Source organism: Leucopleurus acutus (assembly GCF_964270905.1).
Source record: "Leucopleurus acutus genome assembly, chromosome: 5".
In the NCBI taxonomy this organism is placed as follows: domain Eukaryota; kingdom Metazoa; phylum Chordata; class Mammalia; order Artiodactyla; family Delphinidae; genus Leucopleurus; species Leucopleurus acutus.
Window position 1 is genome coordinate 85014271 of NC_139147.1, and position 25494 is coordinate 85039764.

Here is a 25494-nt window from a genome sequence, read left to right on the forward strand (position 1 = left end):
TATACATGGTGTTGTTTGTCTATAATCTCTCTCTCTCTCTTTCTCTCCTACCTTCAATTTCCCAAATCAGATGATTTTAGCAATCTAATACCATAATCCATTTCTTCGTGATACCTGAGTATTTACTCAAGTTATTTAGAGATGCTTTATTTTGGTGCATATTTCTAATACAAACAACATTTTTCATAAAATATATCAATACAGAAAAGTTGAACCCTGGTAAAAGGGGGTATAATACTTTTAATGTTGCTTCCTAAGAATTTACCATGTACTGAAACTTTGCCTGGTGAATTCAAACAAAACCACGGGTAAGTTATTTTAGGTTAATCTCACTGAATGAAAATGAAAGCTGGTGTTCTCTTTGATGTAGTTGCGTGCTATATTAATGTTTATACAATGATGTCTCTTTTCCTATTACTGTTTCAGACACATAAATGTAGAATGAAAACAGACTATTAATAAGTACTTTAAAGTGATTGGTGTCATCAGATATTTCTTCAATTTAAACTTATATTTTTTAAACAACTTTTTTCAGGGTTTGGGTCTTCATGGGAGGGTTCCATTCTAGCGCCATTACTGCCTTCTACTCCTAAAAGCGTGCTTTGTATGCCTAGTGAGCCAATACACTTACAAAAGGAAGACAACTCCTCTCTCCCTTCTTTAATAAATGGGAAGTTCAAGACTTTTAGTTTCCATAGAAGCTAATTATTCAAAGGGACCTAAACAATGTTTGGTAGAGATAGAGTTAGACTTAACTAAGGAAGTTAGAGTGGGAGGTGTGTCCTCATGCTCTGGCATTACCAGAGAGAGGCTAGAAAAGGAGCAGCCTTGAGTAGCAGATCTTGAAGTTTGAAGGTTTGGGTCTGTTGGAGAACCAAATAAGGTTCTGCTTTGTGGAGTGATTTAATTATATTTTAGGAGGTTTACACATGTGATGGTGAAGACAAGGGATTAGAGCCTAGAGTAGTGGTCTCGAAGTGTTTACTAACACACCATTGCAAAGCAATTATACTCCAATAAAGATGCTAAAAAAAAAAAAAGTGTTTCTTGGACCAGCATGCACACGTTAGAAATGGAAATCCTCAGACCCCTACCCAGATTTCCTGAATCAGAACCTGAGTAAGTAGCCCAGTAACCAGTGGTTTAACAATGTTTCCAGATGGTTCTGCTTCACAGTCAAGTTTGAGAACCAGTAGTCTGGAGGCAGGCAGAGTAGACCTGACATATTTCAAGTTCAGGATCTGTACCTAAATTACTCTGCACCAGGCATGGAGTAGGTACTTGATACATATTTGCTGAATAAGCTAATAAAGTCAGAGATGATGAGAACCCAGCCTAATAAAGAAACAAAATATAATATGGGAACCGAGAAAGACTTTAGCTCCATTTGTGATTCAGTCACGAGCAGAATCAACTCTTAATGAATGGGATTATATAAATAATTTATGAAATTTTCCCTTATTTGACAATTTTCTTCCTTGTTTTTCCTTGTATTTGCTCACTGTAAACTCAAAAGATGTATTGCACTTTCTTAAGAGGAAGCACCATAAAGAAAGGGGGAGAGTTTGGTAACTTACACCTACTTCTACAGAGGGCCTGGGTGTATCTCTTCCACTTGAAAGAGAACCAAGTGACCAGTGAGATGGCAGTAGCATGCCAGAAAGTGGTGGCCCAAGTTCTGGGGCTGTCAGAAAACATGACATCGCTAACTAGGCAGGCAGTCCAAGATGGAGAAAGACTTGGGGGTGGTTAGGACCAGGAGGAGGGGCCAAGTATTCCAGAAGCTTCACTGGCATTTTTTTGATGAAATTCCAAACTTGCAGCAGGACGACCAGAAACTCAATCATTAAAGTCTTTGAATGCTAAAGGGAAATGTTCAATGAAAGAGTGGAGTGAAAAATGTCAGTGAGAGGGAGGTATCCAAATATCTACTCTCTGCCAATCATTCTGTTGGAACTTGGGAAACATATCTCATTTAATCCTCACCACCTCACTGTGTGTTAATATGTCCTTTTTTTTTTTTTTTTTTTTTTTTTTTTTTTTTTTGCGGTATGCGGGCCTCCCACTGCTGTGGCCTCTCCTGCCGCGGAGCACAGGCTCCGGACGCGCAGGCTCAACGGCCATGGCTCATGGGCCCAGCCGCTCCGCGGCATGTGGGATCTTCCCGGACCGGGGCACGAACCCGTGTCCCCTGCATCGGCAGGCGGACTCTCAACCACTGCGCCACCAGGGAAGCCCCTATATGTCCATTTTATAAACAGGGACCAGAGGGAGTAATTTGTCCAAGGTTGTAGAGCCACAAAGTAGTAACGCTGACATACAAACAGGCATTCTAACTCCGAAGGCTGCGTTTAATCTCCTGTTATTAAATAAATACAATGCATGAAGTTGTTAGTTTCAGCCCTTTTGAATCTTTATAGAATGTATGTTGGTTTACATAGACATTATTGTGTTTATAATTGTATGTAGCGCATAAACTGATAGTTTAAATAAAATATTTTGACTTGAGTTTTGAGGTTTTGGTCAGAAATGCAATCTTCTGCAATAGTGCGTATTGCCTGGGAAAATCGGATATGAACTGCCGCATTCTGGCTCACATTCTTTAGAAGGAATGTAACTTTCCAGAATGTAACTTTCCATCTCTCTCTCTCGGTTTTTGTGCACTTAAGTAGAAACTGTTTTTTTTTTTATGGTCATTGCTTTTTCTATAAAAGCACTACATTCCTCCTTATATTTGATGCGTATTTCAAGCTCTGATGTGTCTTAGGTTACACTAGTGATATCCAGTTGTACTTCTGTAAAGAATGAGATTGCAGAATTGTCATATTCCTCCATCCTCTTCCTACATGAAAGTTACTTGCGGTCAGATCACATGGCAACTCTGTCAAAGAAGCCTTGGTTGCGAGAGAGATGACTTGAACTGGTCCTTGGTTGGTTTGAGCCTTAGGGTCTTGAAAATTGCTTTAATTTCTTCATCTGACAAATGGGTATCATAATATTTGACTTGAATTTACTTTCTTTGGGAGTGGTGGTGGGAAGAAATGAATTGGTTAATTTGTCAAATCATTATAGCGCCTTAAAGGAAACATGTGACATAAGTTAAATATATGTTCTACGTATTTTATTCTACAAACAGGTCTTGCAAGTGCTAAAAATCTAGAAGTCTTTTGGATAAAATAGGGTGAAGACTAAGAAATTCTTATTTTAAAATGTTTTTTATACCATAATTACTAGTTCACTATTTTCTTAGGGTTTCTCCCTCATCCCTCACTTCCAACGACTGTTCATTCCTGTGGGAGCTGCTTGCACAGCTCTTGGGGCCTTAGCAGGTGCTCAGTTGATTCGGGGTTGCACAGAAAGAAGTTGTAGACTATAGAGCAATGCCAAAACACTAATGGGGTATTCCTGCCTTTGTTTTTTCAAGTCCTAGGAATCTATGTCATGATGAATAAGAGATAGTAAAACTAAGCTGGAATTCAGCCAATATACACTGGTATAGCGAGTCATCAAAATATGGGAATACTTCTCTGCTGGTTGATAAGTAGCCACTCCCATTACTCCCAACCTACCTTCACTCACTGCCCCCGCCTCCTTGATGTCAACATTCCTTGAATCTCTGGAATCCAGCAACCTAAGGGTTAACATTTGCCCTAGCAAGGGGCTTCCAGGACCCTGCTCTGGGGACTGTTCTGACTGGCTGTGCCCAGGACTTATATGTGTTAAATATTTTGAATATCTCCCTCTGTAACCACATATAAAACTCAAACGATCAACCATACTAGTCACATTGAAACTCTTGACAAGTTACTTTCATCATCACTGATATGTGAGAATCTTCTTGGATCTTAATTTCTACAATTTACACTTCTATTATTTCTTTAGGAACTTAATATCAGTGTTGGATGAGAGGAGAGAGAGAGATAAGAGAGCCATTGGGGAACAAGTTGAAGGCCCACAGGCTCACATGGAGATGAGTTTGGCCATATTCAATTTTTATTGAACATCTTGAAGCATTTAAAATAAAATGATGCCCTATGGAACCCAGATGCATATAGCCAGGTGCTTTACTCTTAATATTTAAACCCATTTTATGGAAGATTTAATCCATATGTTAAATCATTGACTTCAAAACGTATTCCTTGAGAGGCTAATCTAAATGATGAAAAACGGGTCTAAAAATTACGTTCAAATATGTCATCTACGGGCTGGAGGTCAGAGGCTCAGGAGAGATAGAGAAACTTGGGGGAGTTTCATGAAGTCATTTAAGTATGTGGAATGTTCTAGAGCACAAGGGAACTCTTGAAATTTCATAATCATAGAATCTTTCTTCATTTCCAAAAGAGCATGTTTTTGAGACAGCATATAATATAGCTATTTGTTCTCTTGAACACATCTCAGGGAAGAAAAAGAAGTTGGGAAAATGAGCCCATTGTTTTTCAAAATTAGTGACAAACTTCAAAATAATTCCAAACAAACCTCAAATAAAACATTTTCCCCCTACTGTGAATCCTATTTAAACTGTTTGGGTCAGTCTGTTTTAATGAGTCGCATTCACGCTGACACATCCACACACTTCAGACAAAGACGACTGTACCTCTAAACCCATTTAAAAATGATAGATGACTGTCAGCTTTGTGAAAGCAGCACATGCAGTGGCTTGATAGCGCAGAATGAAAGCAATCTACAAGTGCAAGTCTGTTTCTTTTGGCAACGGAAGGAGTTGCTAATGGATTCATCATTTTCTGTTAAGCATGAATGTCAAACAAAAAAACATTTAGAGCTCTATTCAGCTGAATTTCCGGCTCAACGCTTGCCAGCCATGGAAGCCCTGTGACTTGGAACCTGTGCAGCCCATGCCTGATTCTTGTTTCCAAAGTTCCGTGGGGCCAGTGCCACGGAACTTGGACTTCTGCCTAGGGCTCCTCCTCCTCTCTTTGGCTCCCCCTCCCCCTTTCTCCAATCCTATGAAGCCACCAGTCAAGCTCCCTAAATGAATGCCCTCTACGGAGGCGAACTGTTTGCCAACTCTTAGGACTTCAGCTGACTCCGCCTCAGAATCACACAGGAAGTTCACTCATACCACTCAAGAAGGGATGGCAGGGTGAAGATTTGCTGTATCCAGGGTTTCTGGGGCCTTTGTGCCTTGGAACTTATTGGTTGCAGTGGTCATTGCATGCTTTCTCTTTTGGTGTTGTAACTATGCATCGCGTTCTGTACTCTATAATAAAAAAATAAATAAAAGTTAGAATGCCTGGGCTTCAGAAATGCTATGTTCTTAGGAGGATTTGAAGGAAAGTTCTGGCTTCAGAACACAGCTACTTATATCCCTGACTACAGAAGAGCTGCCTCTGAATGGTTTCTTCAATTGGGCACACAGTGGGCAGTGGTAGGAGTGTGCTGAGGCCAAACATGTCAGCAGCATCCACCCTGGCAGAGGAGAGGTGACAGTGACACAGACTTTGCCTTCACATACCAATTCTGCTACCAGCTATGTAACCTTGGGCAAATCTCTTAACTCCTCAGTGTCTCAGTTTCCTCATTTGGTTGTTTGGGGGATTAAATGAGATAATGTGAGAATAAGAGTGTAAATTATAAACTACTATGCAAGTGGCTATCATTATTAATTGAACTATTTAAATTAATAAAATTAATTAATAAATACTAAGAGGTAATGTAGGATGGTCTAATAGGAAGAACTAGGAACAGAGATATTAAGACACTTAGATCCTGCCAACTCTAGTTTTTGTTCTGTGACTTTCAGAAAAATCAACGTGTCCTTAAGCTGGAGTAGAGATGTGTATCCCACCACTAATTTTATGAGTATACTGTACCATGGCTTCCTACATTATTTAATCTGTGGAAGTGGTCCCAATGGCTGTCTACTCTCCAAACATCAACCCTACTGCCAATCATTCCACTGTTATAGATTTACTGTTCTGCATTTCCCAGTCATTTTGCTCTTCCTATTGCTTGTTAAAATGCAAACACATGGAAGAACAAAAGTTAGCCCTTTACTTAGCAATTAGCACTTAACAGGTTGTAACTGGGTTAAGGCACAGGGTTGATGCCAGTGGGCTAGGGGAAGAAATATGACACCAGGAAGAAGGAAAGAAAGCCTTCCAATCAACTTTACTTTCTTTGTAGACATGCCTTGTGTCCCTCTTATATCTAATAGTGATATTGGGAGGAAACTTGGAATAAGTTGTGAAATGTTGCCAGTACTGTCTAAATGACAGAACTGTAAGTGATTTAATGTGACATTAATAATGGTGATGACCTCAGGCTAAGGGATGAAGGCAGAACTTGTAAAGAAATGAATTAGTGGTCTCCCTTGAAGATATTTTAATCTAAAACATAGAGTGTTGCCTCCCTAAGGAAGCCTTCCTTGATTGCCCAGATAGACTCAATCATAGCATATACTTCAAATAACTTCTTTTCACAATGTCATTAACTTGTTTGCATATTTGTAGTATATACGTATTTACTGTGACTTGAGACTCTTTTAACTCTATATTCAATATGTCACACAATGCCTGGCACAATGTAGGAACTCAGGAAATATTTATGAATTTAATAGCTACAACATCTGGAAGATAAAATAGATTAAGCTATCATTCTCCCAGTGCACTGAGGACTTGGTTTACCTAACACCAAAACTAAAGATATTTTTCAGCAGAATATTAAACTTTATAAAGGTTTAGTCACACATGATCTAAAAAAATAATTCCACTTAGGTGGTGCTTTAATCAAATTAAATGGTGTTTTGTTAAAGCATTTAGCCAAATGTTATATGCCTGTACCTCTTAGAAATATAATCAAATTCACCCAGGAATTATTTATGATTACACTATAGTGTATTGGCAGACCTACATCACAAATGTCACTTCAACCTGCAAGAAATGATCAGATTCCTATTCCACAGGGCTGGTTTCAATGAGGAATTTTCAGAATGATGAAACCAGATTTAGCTGGTAGCAATTATTGGTACATTTCAGATGAGCTCAGCGTGAAGAATAAGACTGAAGAAAGATTAAGTCTCAAATACTAAGGGACAGAAAAAAAAAGAAAAGCGGGACCGAAAGGACTTGAAATGCAGGAAAGGACCAGTTAGTTATCTGCAGGAAGCTGGTATTCTTATGTGAGATGCATGTGACCCAGTCTGGGTTAGAATGTTATCTCTATGTGATCTGCAGAATTTCTCTCTTGACTGTAGCAACCTCAGAAGAGTGAATTAAAGTCTTAAGGAGAAAAATCAATAAAGAAAAAAAAAGATAAAAGCAATATGGCTGGAGAGCATTTCAAAAACCATATAAAAGCGTCTTAAATGGCCATGGAAGACTAACCAGTACTTATAAGGGTTTACAGGAATACCAATAAGAATAGATTTGTTGGCCTTCTTAAAGCAGCAAAGAGGCTTCTGGGTGGTTTACGGCATTTGGCTGGTCTTTGTTTCATTCCACTGTGTGACATACAGAAACATGAATTGTGTAAAACACTGCCTATGATGACAAGAAATTCATTGGAGAGATATTATGAGTAAGTTGGGATTAGAGTAGCACTTAATGCTCACTCAGTGCTACTGATGAAGTACAGTACTCTGAGTACCTTTCCTGTGACTAGCTCGATTTTATTCCAAAGCTGGGAATTTCTCTGAACTATGCTGAATTTCTATGCTGAACTATGAGAATTTCTATGCTGAAACAGAAAACATAGACCTAATCCCAGCAATAATAATGCTTTTCTAATATGTCTTTTAAAATCTGTAAAGTGATTTTTTTCTTATAATTACAAGAAGTAGAATTCATTCCAAACCTTCTCCAGACCAAATTATCTTCTTAATTTAAATGAGAAAATGAAGGAAGCAAGAAGGAAAGAGTTGAAATGGAAGTGACAGGAGTTTTGGGAGATATGTAGAGTGTATTCCCACTAGTCAAGGAAAGGAATGTCAGATAAAATCTAGAGTTAGGGAAGTAGATTTCAAAATGTTCAAGGGAGATATAGGTATGACCTTCCCCCCACCAAGGTCTGAGATCCATCCGTGGAGAGTATTTGAGGCTACATTTATCTAATCTGGCATTAATTCATTTGTTCATTTCAGTACATTCTTTATTGAGTTCTCATCATGTCACAGGTACTCTTCTACTAATGAGAAGCTTTCAGCTGTGAAATTCTGGCAATACAACCATGAATATTTTTAATTAGGAAGACAAAAAGTGTATGTTTTGATGAAAGCCCAAAGTGAAACTTTACAGAATCCTGTAAATCATGGACTCAGTTAGGTTAAATAACTTGTGAGAGCCCTAAGCTAGTAAGCAAAAGAGTTAAAATTCACACTTCGGCTCTGAGCTCCAAAGGAAGTGCTCTTGGCCTCAGTGCAACGATCTCAGAATTGCTTAATCAATGAGCTCCTGTAGCTAAATATGCCCCAATTAGGAGTGATTGTGTAGTATAGTTTTTATGGTTCAGATTCTTGTCCTTTTTTCGTCCAATAGAGTCAGTGCCTCCCTCTTCCCCCTTACACACACACACACACACACACACACACACACACACTCAGACACTCACCTGTAGGCTACCTGAGGAGAGACTTTAAGCACTCCTAGCTCAAGCAATGAGTGATGCTGTAACAAGCCATTCTTGCAGCCAGTCTTCTTTTACCCTGTGCCTTGATGATGGCCTCTTGACCTCTGTCTTTTTCCCTGCATGAAATCCCAGGTAGACAATCTGTTTGTCCCATGGTTTTTCCAGAATGAGAATTTGCATTGCTTTGGTGGTTCTACATCCAGGAATAATAATTTACTTTCTCTTCATTGACCACTAAGGGCTAAGCCTTTCGCATATATTGCCTCTAATTTTCCCAACCACTTGCAAGGACTACCATCTTTCATCTGCTGTCCAATACTTTGGGTACCATGGGTTCCCTAAGGCCTGGGTTGCCTCTCAGGACCCATCCTCAGTACCTGCCTTCTCCAATGCGTGGTTTTAAATCTATTCCTTATTAAATTTAGCCTTATTCCATGGGGAGAACGCAGACATGCCCACCCCTGTTTTGAAATATGACTCTCTTTTCTTGAAAACCCCTTAGAAGACTAAGGTTTCCTTTTTGAGTCATTTCTATGGGGTCCCAAGTCAAAGTTTGTACTTTGTTTCTGATACTATATCATGAACCTAAATTTAAGTCTTCATTTCTTCATCTGAAGAATGGGAATAACATATCTCTCTGGGTTGTAATAAAGATTACAATCTCGTGTAAATGTAGCACATTCCACTAACAAGCAAGTTTACCAAATGTGAGTGTAGGACTGTGGTAGGTCTGAAAGACATCTGTGTAAAGGTAAAGGAAAGGTACTGTAAAGGGTGTTCTGAGATAAATGAAAAACAGCTCACATACTTCATTAATTTACCCATGGATGGAGTGAGGTTCACCTTGTAGAGACCTATCCAGGAGTTTGTTTGTTTGTTAACGAGGAGAAGTCAAGTAGCAACTCCAAAGGGGTTTATCTTGGCTCTGATAAAATAGAATGATTTCAGTGTGACCTGGATGGAGGAGAGAACATCTTTATAGAAAAGGATTCCGCCCTTATTTTTTCTATTTTGCATTATTACACTCAACTTTTCCTCCAGATTTAGGTAAATTCAAATTTGTTTTGCTGTTGTTGTTGTTTCTGTCAAATCCTTAGTGGCTGCTCAATACATTTTGAATGAATGGGTAAATGAACGAAAATGAACAATGATGTTTTAGACTATAAAAATTTATTATAGGGCTTCCCTGGTGGCGCAGTGGTTGAGAGTCCGCCTGCTGATGCAGGGGACACGGGTTCGTGCCCCGGTCTGGGAGGATCCCACATGCCGCGGAGCGGCTGGGCCCGTGAGCCATGGCCGCTGAGCCTGCGCGTCCGGAGCCTGTGCTCCGCAACGGGAGAGGCCACAGCAGTGAGAGGCCCGCGTACCAAAAAAAAAAAAAAAAAATTTATTATAGAAATTTCACATAAGCAAGTTGAGAGAATAGTATAATGAACTCCTATGAACCCCATCCAGATTCAACAGTTATCAATTTATGGCCAGTCTTGTTTCATCCCCACTTGTTCTGTGCCCTTGCTTGGTTCTTTGTTTGTTTGTTTTTTAACATCTTTATTGGAGTATAATTGCTTTACAATGGTGTGTTAGTTTCTGCTTTATAACAAAGTGAATCAGCTATACATATACATATATCCCCCTATCTCTTCCCTCTTGCGTCTCCCTCCCACCCTCCCTATCCCACCCCTCTAGGTGGTCACAAAGCACTGAGCTGATCTCCCTGTGCTATGCGGCTGCTTCCCACTAGCTATCTGTTTTACATTTGGTAGTGTATATATGTCCATGCCACTCTCTCAATTTGTCCCAGTATACACTTCCCCCTCCCCGTATCCTCAATTCCATTCTCTAGTAGGTCTGAGTCTTTATTCCCATCCTGCCCCTAGGTTCTTCATGACCATTTTTTTGTTGTTTTTTAGATTCCATATATATGTGTTAGCATACGGTATTTGTTTTTATCTTTCTGACTTACTTCACTCTGTATGACAGACTCTAGGTCCATCCACCTCACTACAAATAACTCAATTTCATTTCTTTTTGTGGCTGAGTAATATTCCATTGTATATATGTGCCACATCTTCTTTATCCATTCATCTGTCAATGGACACTTAGGTTGCTTCCATGTCCTGGCTATTGTAAATAGAGCTGCAATGAACATTGTGGTACATGACTCTTTTTGAATTCTGGTTTTCTCAGGGTATATGCCCAATAGTGGGATTGCTGGGTCGTATGGTAGTTCTGTTTTTAGTTTTTTAAGGAACCTCCATACTGTTCTCCAGAGTGGCTGTATCAGTTTACATTCCCATCAGCAGTGCAAGAGGGTTCCCTTTTCTCCACACCCTCTCCAGCATTTATCGTTTGCAGATTTTTTGATGATGGCCATTCTGATCAGTGTGATGTGATACCTCATTGTAGTTTTGATTTGCATTTCTCTAATGATTAATGATGTTGAACATTCTTTCATGTGTTTGTTGGCAATCTGTATATCTTCTTTGGAGAAATGTCTATTTAGGTCTTCTGCCCATTTTTGAATTGGTTTGTTTGTTTCTTGATATTGAGCTGCTTGTAAATTTTGGAGATTAATCCTTTGTCAGTTGCTTCATTTGCAAATATTTTATCCCATTCTGAGGGTTGCCTTTTTGTCTTGTTTATGTTTTCCTTTGCTGTGCAAAAGCTTTGAAGTTTCATTAGGTCCCATTTGTTTACTTTTGTTTTTATTTCCATTTCTCTAGGAGGTGGGTCAGAAAGAATCTTGCTGTGATTTATGTCATAGAGTGTTCTGCCTATGTTTCCCTCTAAGAGTTTTATAGTGTCTGGCCTTACATTTAGGTCTTTAATCCATTTTGAGCTTATTTTTGTGTATGGTGTTAGGAAGTATTCTAATTTCATTCTTTTACAAGTAGCTGTCTGGTTTCCCTAGCACCACTTATTGAAGAGGCTGTCTTTTCTCCATTGTATATTCTTGCCTCCGTTATCAAAGATAAGGTGACCGTATGTGCATGGGTTTATCTCTGGGCTTTCTGTCCTGTTCCTTGATCTATATTTCTGTTTTTGTGCCAGTACCATACTGTCTTGATTACTGTAGATTTGTAGGATAGTCTGAAGTCCAGTAGCCTGATTCCTCCAGCTCCATTTTTCTTTCTCAAGATTGCTTTGGCTATTTGGGGTCTTTTGTGTTGAAAAATTTTGTTCTAGTTCTGTGAAAAATGCCATTGGTAGTTTGATAGGGATTGCATTGAATCTATAGATTTCTTTGGGTAGTATAGTCATTTTCACACTGTTGATTCTTCCAATCCAAAAACATGGTATAACTCTCCATCTGTTTGTATCATCTTTAATTTCTTTCATCAGTGTCTTATAGTTTTCTGCATACAGGTCTTTTGTCCTCTTAGATAGGTTTATTCCTAGGTTTTTTATTCTTTTAGTTGCAATGGTAAATGGGAGTGTTTCCTTAATTTCTCTTCAGATTGTTCATCATTAGTGTATAGGAATGCAAGAGATTTCTGTGCATTAATTTTGTATCCTGCTGCTTTATCAAATTCATTGATTAGCTCTAGTAGTTTTCTGGTAGCATCTTTAGGATTCTCTATGTAGAGTATCATGTCATCAGCAAACAGTGACAGTTTTACTTCTCCTTTTCCGATTTGGATTCCTTTTATTTCTTTTTCTTCTCTGATTACTGTGGCTAAAACTTCCAAAACTATGTTGAATAATAGAGGTGAGAGTGGATAACCTTGTCTTGTTCCTGATCTTAGAGGAAATGGTTTCAGTTTTTCACCATTGAGAACGACGTTGGCTGTGGGTTTGTCATATATGACCTTTATTATGTTGAGATGAGTTCCCTCTATGCCTACTTTCTGGAGGGTTTATATCATAAATTGGTATTGAATTTTGTCAAAAGCTTTTTCTGCGTCTATTGAGATGATCATATGGTTTTTCTCCTTCAGTTTGTTAATATGGTGTATCACATTGATTGATTTGCATATATTGAAGAATCCCTGCACTCATGGGATAAACCCCACTTAATCATGCTGTATGATCCTTTTAATATGCTGTTGGATTCTGTTTGCTAGTATTTTGTTGAGGATTTTTGCATCTATGTTCATCAGTGATATTGGCCTGTAGTTTTCTTTCTTTGTGACATCTTTGTCTGGTTTTTGGTATCAGGGTGATGGTGGCCTCATAGAATGTGTTTGGGAGTGTTCCTCCCTCTGCTATATTTTGGAAGAGTTTGAGAAGGATGGGTGTTAGCTCTTCTCTAAATGTTTGATAGAATTCGCCTGTGAAGCCATCTGGTCTTGGGCTTTTGTTTGTTGGAAGATTTTTTTTTTTTTTTTTTTTTGCGGTACGCAGGCCTCTCACTGTTGTGGCCTCTCCCGTTGTGGAGCACAGGCTCCGGATGCACAGGCTCAGCGGCCATGGCTCATGGGCCCAGACGCTCCACAGCATGTGGGATCTTCCCAGACCGGGGCATGAACCCGTGTCCCCTGCCTCGGCAGGTGGACTCTCAACCACTGCACCACCAGGGAAGCCCTGTTGGAAGATTTTTAATCACAGTCTCAATTTCAGTGCTTGTGATAGGTCTGTTCATATTTTGTATTTCTTCCTGGTTCACTCTCGGAAGTTTGTGCTTTTCTAAGAATTTGTCCATTTCTTCCAGGTTGTCCATTTTATTGGCATATAGTTGCTTGTAGTAATGTCTCATGGTCCTTTGTATTTCTGCAGTGTCAGTTGTTACTTCTCCTTTTTCATTTCTAATTCTATTGATTTGAGTCTTCTCCCTTTTTTCTTGAAGAGTCTGGCTAATGGTTTATCAATTTTTGTTTATCTTCTCAAAAAACCAGCATTTAGTTTTATTGATCTTTGCTATTGTTTCCTTCATTTCTTTTTCATTTATTTCTGATCTGATCTTTATTATTTCTTTCCTTCTGCTAACTTGGGGGGTTTTTTTGTTCTTGTTTCTCTAATTGCTTTAGGTGTAAGGTTAGCTCATTGATTTGAGCTGTTTCTTGTTTCTTGAGGTAGGATTTTATGGCTATAAACTTCTCTCTTAGAACTGGTTTTGCTGCATCCCATAGGTTTTGTGTTGTCGTGTTTTCATTGTCATTTGTTTCTAGGTATTTTTTGATTTCCTCTTTGATTTCTTCAATGATCTCTCGGTTATTAAGTAGTGTATTGTTTAGGCTCCATGTGTTTGTATTTTTTACAGATTTTTTTCCTTTAATTGATATCTAGTCTCATAGTGTTGTTGTTGGAAAAGATACTTAATATGATTTCAGTTTTCTTAAATTTACCAAGGCTTGACTTGTGACCCAAGATATGACTTTGAGCACTTGAGAAGAAAGTGTATTCTGTTGTTTTTGGATGCAATGTCCTATGAATATCAATTAAGTCCATCTTGTTTAATGTATCATTTAAAGCTTGTGTTTCCTTATTTATTTTCATTTTGGGTGATCTGTCCACTGGTGAAAGTGGGGTTTTAAAGTCCCCTACTATGATTATGTTACTGTCGATTTACCCTTTTATGGCTGTTAGCATGTGCCTTATGTATTGAGGTGCTCCTATGTTGGGTGCATATATATTTACAATTGTTATACCTTCTTTTTGGATTGATCCCTTGATCATTATGTAGTGTCCTTCTTTGTCTCTTGTAATCGCCTTTATTTTAAAGTCTATTTTGCCTGATACGAGAATTGCTACTCCAGCTTTCTTTTGGTTTCCATTTGCGTGGATTATCTTTTTCCATCCCCTCACTTTCAGTCTGTATGTGCCTCTAGGTCTGAAGTGGGTCTCTTGTAGACAGCATATATACGGGTCTTGTTTTCATATCCATTCAGCCAGTCTATGTCTTTTGATTGGAGCATTAAATCCATTTACATTTAAGGTAATTATTGATATATATGTTCCTGTTTCCATTTTCTTAATTGTTTTGGGTTTGTTATTGTAGGTCTTTTCCTTCTCTTGTGTTTCCTACCTAGAGAAGTTCCTTTAGCATTTGTTGTAAAGCTGATTTGGTGGTGCTGAATTCTCTTAGCTTTTGCTTGTCTGTAAAGGTTTTAATTTCTCTGTCGGATCTTAGTGAGATCCTTGCTGGGTAGAGTAATTGTGGTTGTAGGTTCTTCCCTTTCATCACTTTAAATATGTCCTGCCACTCCTTTCTGGCTCATAGAGTTTCTGCTGAAAGATCAGCTGTTAACCTTATGGAGATTCCCTTGTATGTTATTTGTTGTTTTTCCCTTGCTGTTTTTAATATGTTTTCTTTGTATTTAATTTTTGATAGTTTGATTAATATGTGTCTTGACTTATTTCTCCTTGGATTTATCCTGTATCGGACTCTCTTTGCTTCCTGGACTTGATTAACTATTTCCTTTCCCATATTAGGGAAGTTTTCAAGTATAATCTCTTCAAATATTTTCTCAGTCCCTTTCGTTTTCTCTTCTTCTTCTGGGACCCCTATAAATAGAATGTTGGTGCATATAATGTTGTCCTAGAGGTCTCTGAGACTGTCCTCAGTTCTTTTCATTACTTTTTCTTTATTCTGCTCTGCAGTAGTTATTTCTACTATTTTACCTTCCAGGTCACTTATCCGTTCTTCTGCTTCAGTTATTGTGCTACTGATTCCTTCCAGAGAATTTTTAATTTCATTTATTCTGTTGTTCATCATTGTTTGTTTGCTCTTTAGTTCTTCTAGGTCCTTGTTAAATGCTTCTTGTAGTTTCTCCATTCTATTTCCAAGATTTTGGATCATCTTTACTATCATTACTCTGAATTCTTTTTCAGGTTGACTGCCTATTTCCTCTTCATTTGTTTGGTCTGCTGGGTTGTTACCTTGCTCCTTCATCTGCTGTGTATTTCTCTGTCTTCTCATTTTGCTTAACTTACTGTGTTTGGGTTTTCCTTTTTGCAGGCTGCAGGTTTGTAGTCCCCATTGTTTTTGGTGTCTGCCCCCAGTAGCTAACGTTGGTTCTGTGGGTTGTGTAGGCTTCCTGGTGGAGGGGACTGGTGCCTGTGTTCTGGTGGATGAGGCTGGATCTTGTCTTTTGGTGGGCAGGACTGCATCCAGCGGTGTGTTTTGTGGTGTCTGTGACCTTATTATGATTTTAGGCAGCCTCTCTGCTAATGGGTGGGGTTGTGTTCCTGTCTTGCTAGTTATTTGGCATAGGGTGTCCAGCACTGTAGCTTGCTGGTTGTTGAGTGGAGCTCAGTCTTAGCGTTGAGATGGAGATCTCTGGGAGAACTTTTGTCATTTGATATTATGTGGAGCTGGTAGGTCTTTGGTGGACCAATGTCCTGAACTCGGCTCTCCCACCTCAGAGGCACAGTCCTGACACCCGGCCAGAGCACAAGGCCCTGTCAGCCACATGGCTCAGAACAAAAGGGAGAAAAACGAAAAAACAAAATAAAGTTATTAAAATAAAAAATAATTATTAACAATAAAAAAGTAAAAAGTAATTTAAAATAGAAAAAAAAGAAAGAAAGAAAGAACAGAGCAAACTAACCAAAAAAGAAATCCACCAGTGATAACAAGCACTAAAAACTGTACTAAAAAAAAAAAAAAAATGGAAAGACAGAACCCCAGGACAAATGGTTAAAGCAAAACTATACAGACAAAATCACACAAAGAAGCATACACATACACACTCACAAAAAGTGAAAAAGGAAAAACATATATATATTGTTGCTCCCAAAGTCCACCGCCTCAATTTTGGGATGATTTGTTGTCTATTCAGGTATTCCACAGATTCAGGGTACATCAAGTTGATTGTGGAGATTTAATCCATTGCTCCTGAGGCTGCTGGGAGAGATTTCCCTTTCTCTTCTTTGTTCACACAGCTCCTGGGGTTCAGCTTTGGATTGGCCCTGCCTCTGCGTGTAGGTCACCTGAGGGCATCTGTTCCCTTTTGGGAAGTCTGAGGTCGTCTGCCAGCATTCAGTAGGTGTTCTGTAGGAGTTGTTCCATATGTAGATGTATTTCTGATGTTTGTGGGGAGGAAGGTGATCTCCACGTCTTACTCTTCCTCCATCTTGAAGGTCTCTCCCTTGCTTTGTTCTTTTAAAGCAAACTCAGGTGTCATATAATTTCAAGGGTAAAGATTTCAATATATATCTTTAAAAGATATGGACTCTTAATAAACAATCCCAAAAGATTATACTAAAAATTAATAACATCCTTGATATGTGATATGGTCAGTTAAAATTTCCTGGCTGTTTTGCACATACATACTTTGTTTAAATTAGACCCCAAATAAGGTCCATAAATTGCAATTGATTAATATATCTCGTAAGGCTTATTTAATCTGTAACTTCTATCTTTTTTCTTCTACAGCTTATCTGTTGAAGTTGTTTGTCCTGTGGAGTTTTTCGTTTGTGCACTTTTCTATTCGTATCCCTCTGGTATTGCTCCAAATATTTTCTCTTCCCTCTTTTTCCCATTAATTGATAACTTGATACAGAGGGTTGATCAGATTCAGGTTTGACTTTTGTTTAACAAAAATATTTCATAAATGGTATTGTATACACCTATCAGGAGGCATATGGTATCTGATTGTCTTGAGATGTTAACAGCAATTAATGATCATTGCCTAGATCAATTAATTCATTAACAGCTGCAAAATGCACTATTCCATTTTTCCTTCTTCATTTACTAGCTTGAATACTTCTCTAAAGAAGTATTCTTTATCAATGATTTCTTTACCTTGAGGAACAGTTCATATAATAAAGGCAGAATAAATGTTTAATTCTTTCATGGTATGAACCAGTTTTCAAAACAGTGTTAGATCTCTAACATTTTCCAAAAGTAATCAATAAATTTTTAAAAGTATCATTATGAACTCATGAATTTAAACATACTTGACATGTTTCACTCCATTTTAGTTATTGCTCTTGATGCTGCTGAAATTATTCTGTCTTTGGCCAATGGAGGCCTTTTCAAGTTTGCTGTTGAGTCCATTTGACAAAATCCTAATAGCCCTAATATTTTTCATGCTTTCTGGTATGACACTGTTGTATATTGCTTGCCCCACACTTAGAGTCAGCCATTTTCCGAAGAAGCCCTGGCTTCTTTTAATAAGAAGTAGTATCCAAAGGTCACCATCTGGTTAGTAGGAGTGCCTATTCCTTCTGGATTGCTCATTGCTCTTAGGCTTTGTCAGTGGACAGAAGTAATAAATACGTATTTTTTAAAGACAAAATACATCATAATTTCACATTGATACTTCCAACTCAAATTCGGGACTATAGAATTTTACTTAAAATCTTCTTACATCTGCATTCCTTTGTTGTACACCAACATTCCTGATTCTGGCACTAAAATAATTACTAATTTGCTTTATCCTGCAATAAAGATATAACAAAATTAGACTAATAATATTAAGACCACCACCAACAATATGGTTACTGAAAACAGTTTAAGTCGTGTTTGCAGTTCTTTGGTCCTTAGAATATATTCCACTAGGGATGAATATTCCAAACACTGCATTTTAAAGTTACCTGGGGGCTTCCCTGGTGGCGCAGTGGTTGAGAGTCCGCCTGCTGATGCAGGGGACACGGTTTCGGCCCCAGTCAGGGAAGATCCCACATGCTGCGGAACGGCTGGGCCCGTGAGCCATGGCCACTGAGCCTGCACCTCCGGAGCCTGTGCTCCGCAACGGGAGAGGCCACAACAGTGAGAGGCCCGTGTACCGCAAAAAAAAAAAAAAAAAAAAGATGCAGTAAAGTTACCTGGAATATTTTCCTTCTTTGTGGTTATGCTGCCAGACTAGGTACAGAGCTAGTACACACAAGTTTACACAATTATATTACCATACATCCTCTTTTCCACTTTGCCTTTTTCTCCTAGCATAGCATAGTGAGTATACTCTGTGCTCCTTTTTACAGGAGGGTAGCACTCCATTATGTGCATGTGCCAGAATTGACATAACTCTCCCCTATTGATTTGGGTTGTTTATAGTATTTAGCTTTCCCAGATAGTGTTATAATGAATGGTTTTGTGCACTTGATGTATTTGAATGTCTTTTCATATTTTGCCAGTGTATATTTGTGATAGATTTTTACAAGGAGGACTTTTGTGTCAAAGAGTAAATGTTTGAGAATGTTTATTGTCGAACTCCTTTCCTTGGGGTTTATATCATTTTTTCATTTCCATGAGTAAAGCATAAAAGTGACTCACCAAAGATGATGTTGTCAAACATCTCAGAGTGGATTTAATTGACATTTCTCTTATTGAGGAGAAGGTTGAACATTTTTTCATATGACTAAGGGTCATTTGTATTTCTTTTGGACTAAAGTGTCTACTCTTACCTCTAGTCCATTTTACCTATAGGATTTTATGCCTCTCAGTTCTTTTTTGTTTGTTTGTTTGTTTTGCCTCTCAGTTTTTAAAAGCTTTTCATTTTGGGCTATTAACTCTATGTGATAGAAGTTGCAAGTATTTTATCCAGTTTGCCATTTGACTTTTTATTTTGCTTATGGTGTTCATTTTTGCTTTTCAATTAAAAACTTTATGTATTATTATATGTATCATTTTCCTCCTTCTTTCTCCTGGATCTTGAGTCATAGTTTGGAAAGAAGCCCTCTTCCCAAAATAAAAAGAAATTCTTCTGTGTTTTTCCAAGTAATATTTCTAGGATTTAGATGGCTTCATTAGACTTTAACATTTAACTCTGCTACATTTGAATTTATTTCTGTGTGTGCTATGAAGAATGGATCCAATTGTGTCTTTTTTCACATGGTTATCTAGTTAGCCCAGTACCTTATAGATTAGAAAGTACATTTTTTTCCCCATTGGTTTGAGATGCTGCCCTTCTCGTGTACTGCATTTCCAAGTGCATTGGATCTATTTCCGGATTTCCTATTCTGTTACATTGGTCAGTCCATTTATTCACACCAGACTGGTTTACTTGTAGAAGCTGTAACTGTATTTTAATACCCAATAAGGCTAGACTCCTGCTCCCACACCCCTCCTCCCAGTCCCATTGCTCGTCTTTTTTTCAGGGTTTTCTTGGCTATTGTTCTTCCATATGAAATTTATAATCCTTTTGTCTAATTCTAGAAAAAGCCTTAATTGTATTTTTGTGAAGGTTGCATTGCATTTAAATACTGAACTGAGAGAGACCTGTCATTTTTAACTATTAAGTTTTATAATCCAAAAACAATATGTCTTTCCTTTTTTTTTTTTTTTTCTTTTTGTCTTTCAGGACATTTTATAGTTTTCCTCACATAGATTTTAAACATTTCTAGCCAAGTTTGCTCCTAGGTTTTTTTTTCTCTTTTTGGTAATCATATAAGGGATATTCGATTGCATATTCTGTTTATTTCTAACATCTTTATTGGAGTATAATTGCTTTACAATGGTGTGTTAGTTTCTGCTGTATAACAAAGTGAATCAGCTATACATATACATATATCCCCATATCTCTTCCCTCTTGCATCTCCCTCCCTGCATATTCTGTTTTGTTTGTACAGATGAAGGCTATTGATTTTTGCACAACTTTCTAAACTGCTACTTAACTAAATTCTGTTATTGTTCCAAAAATCTTTTTCATTTGTTCTTTTGCATTTTCCACATATATAATTGTATTATTTCCTTTCAACTATTTATTTCTTTTATGGTAACTAAGCTGTTTAGATTTTCTGTCTCTATTAAGGTATACTGTATTTTTCTTGAAAAGAACACATTTTACTTAGGTTTTCAAATTTATTTGCATTTAAAAAGTGTCTTTTTAAAAGTTTTCTTCATTTTGATAATTCTCTCTCATTTTTCATTTTTAATTTTATGTATTTGTACTGTCTTAATTTTTAAAATAAATTATTTTTTCACTGACATATAATATACAAAAAGGGAATAAATCATAAGTGTACATCTCAATGAGTTGTCACAAAGTGTACACACCTGCATAGCCCTGATGCCTAATCAAGATATGGAACACTATTGGAAATAGTACACCCTGAAACCCTACTGCATCTCCCCCCAGTCACTACAAGTTCCCTACTCCTCAAGTAGGTAACTACTATCTGAATTCCAAAACTGTAGATTCATTTTGCTTGTTTGTCAATTCTATATAAATGGAATTATAGAGTCTTCCTTCTCCTTTAGGTCTAGCTTCTTTCACTTAGCATTACATTTGTGAGATTATTCCATGTTGCTGCATGTAGTAATAGTTCATTCATTTTAATTACTGAATAAAACTCCATTTGCTAATATACCACAATTTAATACCTGTTCTATTGTTGATTAACACATAGATTGTTTCCATTTGGTGGCCAGCTAAGAATAATGCTACTATGAACATTCTTATACCTGTCTTCTGGTACACATATAAACATGTCCATGTGATAGATACTTGTGAGGTGATTTGCTGGCTCATGAATCATACCATGTGTTCGTTCAGCTTTGGTAAATACTTCCAAAAAGTTTTTTAAAATGTTCCAATTTACACTCCCCAAAATAGTATATAAGAATTCCTTTTGCGCCACATCCTTATTAAACTTGGTATTATCAGTCATCTTAAATATAACTCTTCTGGTTTTGGATTTGCCTTTCCCTGATGACCAATGAGCATCTTTCACATGTTTTATTATCCATTTGGATATGACCATTTAAGAAATAGCTGTTCAGTTCTTTTGCCCATGTTTCTATTGGATTGTCTGTCTTTTTTATTTAAAGAGGTTCTTTATGTATTCTGGATACAAAACCTTTGTCAGATTTAAGAATTGCAAACATGAACTCTTAATCTGCATCTTATCTTTTAAGTCTATAAATGAGTTTTTTGATGAGCAGAAGTTTTAAATTTTTATTTAGTCCGACTTATCATTTTTCCCTTTATGGTTACTGCTTTTTTTCTTTTTCTATTTGAGAAGTCTTTGAGAAGGTATTCTCCTACCTCATGTTCTAAAACCGTAATTGTTTTACCCATCATGTTTAAATCTACAATCCATCTAGAGCTGAATGTTGTATGGTATAACGTGAGAATCAAGATTAATATTTTTGTATGGATATCCAATTGACCCACCACAGTTTGTGAGAATTTTCCTCTACTTATGACTCTGTAATGTGACCTCTGCCATAAATGAGGTGTCCCTCTTCTGTTTCACTGGTCCATTTGCCTAATCTTGAACTGGTGTCACACTGCCTTAATGTAGCTTGATATCCAGTGGTATAGGTTCTCCAAATATATTCTTCAAACCTACCTTGTCTGTTCTTGGTTCTTTACATTAAAAAAAATAAATTTTAGAAACTTGTCAATTTCTCCCTCCAAAAACACTTGCTGGGATTTTGATTGTAGTTGCATTGAATCTGTTAATTGATTTGGGGAGAACTAACATGTTTACTCACCGAGTCTTCTAATTTATGAGTGAAATATATCTATTTAGGGATTTTACAATTTCTTTCAATAATATTTTAAAGTTCTCTGTGTCGAAGTTTTGTGCATATTTTATTAGATTTATTCTAAGTTATTTAAAGTTGATGCTATTGTAAATGCTATTTTTCTCACAGTTTTGTTTATTAATAAAAATACAATTATTTTTTGTAATTTGATTGTATATTGAGACCTTGCTAATTTACTATATATAATAATTTATCTCTAAATAATTTTGGATTTTTGCATGCACAATCATGCCAATTTGCAAATAATGACAGTGCTTTATTGCCCTGGACAGGACCTCCAGTACCATGTTGAATAAAGGTGGTGATAATGGGCATCTTTGCTTCATTTCTAATCTCAGAGGAGAGTGTTAGTACTTCAACATTAAGCATTTGGTTTGCAGTAGGATTTTTTTACACCTTTTATCAGATTAAGGGAGTTTCCTCCTAGTCCTAGTTTTTCTAACAGTTTTTTTTTTAAGCAAATAGGTGATTAATCTTATCAAATTCCTTTTCTGTAACTATGGAGTGACAATATAATTTTTAATCTAATTTTTAATGTGGTGAATTACATTGATTTCTCTTATTTGAATTGGGGTATAATTTACATACATTAAAATGGACAGATTTTAAGTGTACAGCTTGATGAATTTTTGCTCATGTGTACACTCACATAATTATATTTAGATTGAGATTTAGACTATCTTCATCCACCAGAAAGTTTCTTTGTGCCCATTCTCAGTTAATAATACTCAGAGGTAACCACTATTCTAATCTTTATCACCATGAATCAGTTTTGCTTGTTAACGGCATATAAATAAAATCATACTGTATGTACTTTTAGTGTCTGGATTCTTCCACTCAATATAATGTTTTTGACTCAGGTGTTATTTAGTATGTTTTTAATTTCTAGCTGAAATTTCCTTTTTAGTTTTTGTTTTTACCTTTAGTTTTATTACATTTTAGTCATAGAATGTTGTTTGTACTATTTCTTCTTTTTAAAATGCATTGAGGCTATCTTTGTGGTCCAGGTATAGGAATATAATGGTTTTTTTTAAAAAGAATGAAACAGAGATTTACTCTAGTAGTTTGGTCTTCTTAGAAGAAAGGTTTTTGGAGAAGCTCTTTAATCATACTTTGAGGTAGGTGGGTAAAGCAGGTAGAGATGCTCTAAACACCTCTTTCAGTGTCACAATTGTATTCTATTGCTACATTGGAAATCTGGTTTAAATGGTTTAATTTTAGAATTTAACTGAAGTTTTTGTTTTACTGGGATGTTGTGTACAGTGGAGAGGTCAAGCGCTTTCAAAGTCTATCTCTGCCCTTCACTAGCTCTAAAGCTTAGTGACTTAGAATTACTTATGTTGGTTTCCTCATCTGTAAAATAGAAATAATAGTATACATTTAATGTCATTTATATGATGACTGATGAGATGGCTTATGTAAAGCATCTGGTAAGTGGAATATGTAGGCACTTAATAGATAGCAGCTATTGCTGTGCTTGTTATTGGTTTAAATAAGCTTAGTCCAACATGCTGTTCTCACCAACATAGGAGAAAATGACATCTAGTTCTAGAACAACTAAGCAGCAATTGAGCCTGGATTGAGAGGAGCAAACATTCACTAATCAAGCTTCATTTCTCTAAATTGACATATTATCCCTTATTCATATCCAAATCATCAAGAAAAAGCATCTCAATAAAATATAGCAGGCCCTTTCAACATTTGTGTGAATTGTAATATGGATGACTCTTTGCAACATCAACATGAATCAAGTGCCAGTCTGGTCACCAGGAAAGGTAGATTTTGGTCAACTTAGGGGAAAATGTCCTTATAACAGGAGAGGGGGAAAAGGCAGGAAATGAACGTGGCAAAAAAAGATGATAAACTTTACTTTCTTCATTATTTTGTGCAGAAATGGGCCTTACTAAGTAAGGATCACTAGTTGAAGCCAGTGATCAGTTTTCATTCACAAAAAACACTGTCAAGTGCGTCCAGAGACTGAAGCCTCTGTTTCTGGATTTTGCATTCCCTTCCACAGCAGTCCAAAATTATACCTTTCCTTCACATCTATGGTACTTTCAGTTTGTCCTTTGGCTTATAGCCAGATCCTTGCGCTCAGTCTCATTCATGACTATCTTCCAGTTGGAGAAGAATGAAGACTTGGAGAGGGAGGGGGCGGTGCAGTGGGAGAAAAGGATATGTAGATGTGCCACAGGGAACTCCTACCTGTGACATGCGGTACTTCTCAAGGTTACAGGGATCAAGCTGCTCGCGGTCAGTTGTGAAGAGCAGGCTTTCCTCTGTCCTGTTGTGATTGCAGTGGGGAATAACTGGTTGTGACAATGACAGTGTGCTCCAGGGCTGATTGATGCTGTGACAATACCAGGCTTGCATGAAACCCACTGCCAAGGCTTAGGACCTCACTGAGACTATTGACAACTTATTTTTCTACTTGACTCATATTGCAATCACCTGCGAAGCACGTTGTCCAAAATTTCAAAGAGAGCCAAGCAGGATTAATAGACCAGAGGCAGCACTGCGTGGGCACTATTCATTGACAGCTAAAAAGGATGAAAAAAAAAAATCAACCAAAGGAGATGTAAGGTGTGGTTGTTGAGAAACATGCCCATCATATTCAAGTCCTAACAGGTTCAGCTGGTTTTATATGGCTATATATGTTGCCACTTACCACCTCGTAACAAAATGATCACTAGGTAAACTTGCATGTAGCTAGCTCGCTCACTGGTCAGTGCTCAATCATGATATGCCTATCTCCGTTAGGTTCTCAACTTTCTCAAAAAATCGTAACTTTTCCATAATACTGACTTCAAAACACAAGTGCTTATGTTTGTGTTCAGCACTTTTTCATATAAATTTTTAAATATACTAATACTTATAAATTAGAACTAGTTGACTTCAAAATTTGTGGAGTTTTAGGAATGGCTTCATATATTATAGTTTCAACTTGTAACCTTAATTTTCATTACAAGTTGAATGTTAATGTAATCAGTACAGGAATCAACAAAAAGGATTGGAAAGTGGATGTGGGATAGTGATGTCACCTAACAGAAGAACAGCTGGATCTGGACTCTGTTGAAGATCTAGAAATCATGCTTGTGAATTAGCCCCAGGATGATCAGCCCCAGAGGGAGGAACTCATGCCAACTCAAGGGCACACAAGAGTCATACAAATCAGAAAGTCTATTTTTATGAATTCAGTGAGAAATATAACCAGATCATTGAGGTTGCCATAAAGTTCTCTTCCTATAGTCAAAGTATTTAAGAAGCCAAATTATAATAAGAGGCCAGTTTTTTATTTTTATTTATCCAGAAATTTTTCTCAGGAATCAGAAATAGCCAAAACCTAGGTGATTATTATATTACCTTCTATAGGCAGATATACTTGGGAAATGGGAGATTGCTTGATGAACAGAGTCAGAATAGGGATTTTTATATTAATGGAATGTGTAAAAGAATCAAGCAGGGCTTCCCTGGTGGCACAGTGGTTGAGAGTCCGCCTGCCAATGCAGGGGACACGGTTCGTGCCCCGGTCC